Below are 5352 nucleotides of genomic sequence, written 5' to 3' on the forward strand. Positions count from 1 at the left end.
TTTATGATGTTGTGTTAGTTTCTGCTGTACAGCAAAGTGAATCAGTTATTCATATACGTATATCCACTCCTTTTTTAGATTCTTTTCCCATATAGGTCATTACAGAGTATTGAGTAGAGTTCCCTGTGCTATACAGTAGGTCCCTATTAGTGATCTATTTTATATATAGTAGTGTGTATATGTCAATCCTAATCTCCCAATTTATCCCCACTCCCTACTTTCCCCCTCCGGTAGCCATAAGTTTGTTTTCTACATCTGTGAGTCTATTTCTGTTTTGTAAATAAGTTCATTTGTACCATTTTTTTTCAGATTCCACGTATAAGTGATATCATATGATAATTGTCTTTCTCTGACTTACTTCACTCAGTATGACAATCTCTAGGTCCATCCGTGCTGCTGCAAATAGCATTATTTCATTCTTTTTATGGCTGAGTAATATTCTATTGCATATATGTACCACATCTTCTTTATGCATTCGAGAAGTCTCCCTTTGAGGCTGTTCCCCAGTGGCCTGGGGTGGAGCCAGGCTCTGGGAGTGGGGTCCCAGCAGGAGGAGATGCCAGCGGGAGGAGGCACGTGCACACCCGGGCACACTCACACACATGTACCTCTTGGCTCTACCATGCACGTGATAAGAGCTGATGCGAATCAGTCTTCCCAGCAGCCCTTGGAGACAGGTCATGATCCCATTTTACAGATGGGGACCTGGGTAGTTGCCCCACCTAAAGACTGAGCCTGACCGCAGAGGGCCAGGATCTGAAGCCAGGCTCTGGGGTCTGGTGTCTGTGGCTCTTCGTAGAGACCAGCAGGTACTGGGGACACTGGTTTCCAGTGTCTCCTGCCCATCCAGAGGCCCTGTGTCCCACACGTGTGCAGCACCTCAGAGCTTACAAAGCTGTCTCCCACCCTGAGATGGGAGTAGGGTGGGTCGATTACCCGTGTTCTGCAGAAGAGGAAACTGAGGGAGAAGGATGGTTATGGGTCTTGCTCAAGGTCACGTGGAGGTTGATGGCACAGCCAGGACTAGACCCCATTTCCCTGACTCCTGGTCCATTGCTCTTGCCCCGCCCTCCAGGAGTGCTGAGCTGCTGGTCACTGCCAAGTGCACCGGCCTCCTGCTGAACAGACTCAGCAGGAGCTTTCTGGAGAGCTGTGGGCAGAGGGAGGTGTGAGTGGGCACTGGTGGATCAAGGGCACTGGTGGATCCAGGGCACTGGGCGGGGAGCCTTTCCAAAGATGCAGAATGCCCAGCCTGGTCTTGAGGGGGCTCTGGGGTAGAACGGGAATCTGAGCCAGCCCCTGTGAGGCGCCAGATGTCCTGGGTCCTACAGTCATTCTTGGGACTGGCCCTTGTGGGGCCCCAAACACAGCAGGTGTGCCTCATCCAGGCCCATCTGATGGTGGTGGCTCGTCCCAGCCAGGGGAACAGGGACTATGGAAGACTCTGGAATCTGGACCCCTGAGGGAGAGCAAGGTCAAGGCCTGGGGCGAGAGGAACCCGAGCAGACTCTGTGCCTCCCTCGGTGGGAGGACCACGTCCCCTTGGCACCTGTCTGGAGGTGAGCATTGCCGGCCTCAGAAGTGCGGCTTCCAGCCTATCCTTGCTCTGTGTCCTCTGCAGGAGGCCGTGCCTGGCCAAGCATTGTTTGCAGGTTTAAAAATAAAGGCATCTTGGCTTGGGCCTTTCTGGCAGAGGGGAGGAGGGGGCGGCCCTGGCCCAGGCCTGAAGGGCGTCTGGCTGGAAAAGGAGACCTCGCCAGCTCCACCACCAGCAAAGCTGGGAGTGCGGGGGGTTCCCCAGAGAATTGCTGGCCCCTCAGCTTTCCTGCCATGAGAGGCACAGGAGGGTGGGTGTCTGGGTGCTGGCTGCTCTCTCCTCAACCACTCAAGTCTGCCTCTCACCCTCACCAGATGCTTCCAACAACCTGGGGCTGCTGGGGTACACTAGCACCCCAATACCTTCTTTCCCCTACCCGCTAACAATGATAGCTATGTCCCGACAGCCCTGGTGGGGAAGGCACTATTATTATTACCACTGGACAAGTGAGGAAATCAAGGCTCAGAGAGGTTTAGTAACTTGGTCAAGGTCACACAGCTCATCAGTGGAGGAGCCAGGACTCAACAGAGGTCTGTCTGACTCCTGAGCCAGGACCCTAACCAGGTGCCGCACTGCCCCTGGCCACTCCGGTGCTCCATCTCTCCCGGTCTCTGGTCCCAGCACAGCAAAGAAGCTTGCTATTCCCTCTAGGCGGCCAGGGGACACAGGGATACGGAAAGGAAACCGAGCAGGAGAGGGGAGAGGAGGGAGGGAACCAACAGACAAGGAGCGCTGGAGAGTGCCAGGCCCTGGGGGTGGGGTGGGGGTTACCTTATTACATTCTCACCCCAAGTCCTTGTGCAGGGGGATCATCTTCATTTTGTAGATGAGGAAACTGAGGCCCAGAAAGTCCATCACTGTCAAGATGGGATTCGAACCTAGATCAGCTTCGGCCCAAAGCTCTTTTCCTCACTCCTGGTGTAACAGGAATCTCAAAGAGCGCTATCTCCCCTCACTCCCAACAGGGTTGCAGGGTAAACTTAGAGGCACAGCGGATGTGGGCCTGGAGGGAAGAGTGGGATGGGGGCACTGTTGCTAGGGAACCAGCTTCCCTGCTCCTGGAGGGATGGTGAGTAGAGAGACAGCAGGTCAGCAGTTCTGGGAGCCCCGGGGGCTGCTCCAGCGCGGGATGTCCCCCACCTGAGAAGCGGCAGGCAGGGCCCAGCCCTCGCCTGGCTCGCGGCTGACAGCCACCCCATTCCAGACAAGATCCGGTGATTCCCACATCCGCCCCCAAGGCCTCTACCAAGGTTGGCACACTGCTGCTGGCACCGGAAAGCCACATTCCAGAGGCCCTCACAACTCCCTGCCAACGCCAGAGTCTTGGCAGAGCAGGAGAGCGGGGGCTTCTGAGAGGGGAGAGGACTGCGGTGGGGGAGGACTGTGGGAGGGGCTTGGCCATCCCTAGTTTACTCACCCCCTCCCCAACCAGAGCAGGCAGGGGCCACGGCACAGCCTACAGACTGGGAGAACTGGGCTGAGGGCAGCCTCTCAGACAGGATGCTCTTGAAAAAACCTATCCTTTTCAGGTGGCAAGGCACCTCTTACTACCTCCTATAAAAGGTTTTCCACGCGGAGCTCCAACTTGCTGTGTGACCTTGGGCAAGACACATACCTTTTCTGGGCCTCAGAGACCCATGAGAGGACTAAAGCAGGTAAATTTAGAAGGTGCCCTCTAGAAAACAGCTTTGATTGTGCCAAGATGTTAGGCTTCAGCATCCTCCCTGGTCTCCCTGCTGTCCCGTCTCTACCCAGCAGCCAACAGATTCTCTTAAGTCTGTGAGTCAGGCACGTGGCTCATCGCCCTGGGTGAGGGGAGCGCCTCTCACACAGGGGATGTTACCCTCGCTTCTTCTCCATCTGGCCCCTGTTGCCTCCTTTTCCTGCAACTGCCCACCCTCATCCCTACTGGGAGTGGTCTCCTGGCTCCCCGGCTGCCCCAACTCTCCAAGTTTCTTCTCTCCAAGGCATCCGCCCTTGTCCTTCCTCTAGCCTGGAGGTCTTGGCACCACCCAGATCTTCGAATAGCTCTTTCTGGTCATCCAAGACCCAGCTCAAATGTCACCTCTAGAGAGGCCTTCTCTGCCCCCTTTCTCTAAACCCGGGCCCTCTACCCACGTTTTGCGATCACATCTCTCTGATTTCTTTCCTTCATAACATGTGTCACAATGGAGACGATCTTGGTCACTTATTGTTTACTTGCTGATTGTCTTTCTTCCTCTGATCTGTTTACTCCGGGAGGGCAGGGTTACCTTCTTTCCCAGCACTGGGCCCAGCACAGAGCAGGCACTCAATACATCTTCTTTGAACGGGGTGATGAGACTTCGTGTTTCTTCCAACACATCCAGGCCCCTGGTTTGTCAACGTGAGCGCCTTCCCCAGGTGCTCGCTGCTCCCTCCCTCCGTGGCCTCCCCCAAACCCAGGCTTGTGGTAAAGTTCCTGGAGACTCAGCTCTGGACCGAGCAGCCTGAAGGGCTGGGCAGGACAGGAGGGAGAGAGGGAAGTAGGACTCATGACCCCTGATCCCCTGGCCTTTCGTTCCCCAAGAGCAAAAGCGCAGCCCTGGACCTGGAAAACCCCTGGGTCTGGCTGCTGGGCAGGCGGTTCCGGGGTGACCTCATCGCCTTGAAAGGAGGGCAGCAGGGGCAGGAAGCAGAGGACGCATCAGATGGGCTAAATTTAGAGCATTTGATTCAGCCCAGGCAGGACAATATTCCTGGAGTCCCCATTGTTTGTGAGGGGCCAGAGGGCAGGCTGTCCACTGAATGGCTGGGTCTGAGCCATGCCAAGCTGTCTGAGCATGCAGGGGTGGGGGGGGGCGGCGGCCCCCTCCCTGCTGGAGGAGAAGCCAGGCCAAGGGTCAGCAGGGCAGAGCCAGGTGGGGTGCAGACACTGGGGGTGCTGCCCTTGGGATTAAGGCCGAAGGTGGGAAGGAGGAGGCATCATAGATGAGAAGGGAGCTCTGGGTAGCCCTGATCGCAGCTGCTCCGCTGTGCGACCCTCTCAACAGCCAGGACAGCCATTAGTCTTCCCCACTGCTCTGCCATTTTACAGCCGGGGTGGGGCTCAGATTTTAGGAATGAGTTGCCGAAGGCCACAGAGATGCCCTGTATCCTGACTGCCATCCAGGTCCACAGCAATCCGCTGTGCCCCCAGCCTGCGGCCCTCCCACCAGGACAAGTGCCCTCTCCCCAGCATAGCCCTCTCCCCAGCAGGCCAGGCAGCCACGGGGGGACAGGAGAGGGTGGCTCAGCCTGCGCAGGCTCCAGAACCTGTTGCCGTGGCAACATGGGGTCCAGGCCTGCCCTGCTCTGGAGGTGAGCCTGAAGCTGAGGACTTCCTTGGGCTAGCAGGCAGCGTGGGCTGGGGCTGCCTTCTGACCCCCCGCCTGCCAGAGCCCGGGACTGGGCCAGCAGCCTGGCCTAGCTGCCTGGACTGATCACACTGGCTAAGCCGGTGATCCTTGAGGGTGTCCTGTTTCTGAACCCATGCCTCATGTCCACACCGCGGCCGGGCAGCCAAAAGAGGGTGGGGCTTGTCTCTCGTTCATGGCCACCCTGATGGGGGAAGGCTCAGCAGCCCAAGTGTTCAGGAACTTTGTGCTCCCGTCTAAGCTCCCACCACCCATCCTGCAAGTCCCATTGAGGCCCAGGGAACTCCTTGGGCCACTTGCCTTGGAAATGGGGGAAGGGGACCAGCAGTTCCAAGAGACCTGCTCTTCCCACTGACTGTGACAGGTGAAGGGAAAGGACCC

The sequence above is a fragment of the Balaenoptera physalus genome (assembly GCF_965194825.1).
Source record: "Balaenoptera physalus genome assembly, chromosome: 13".
NCBI lineage: Eukaryota > Metazoa > Chordata > Mammalia > Artiodactyla > Balaenopteridae > Balaenoptera > Balaenoptera physalus.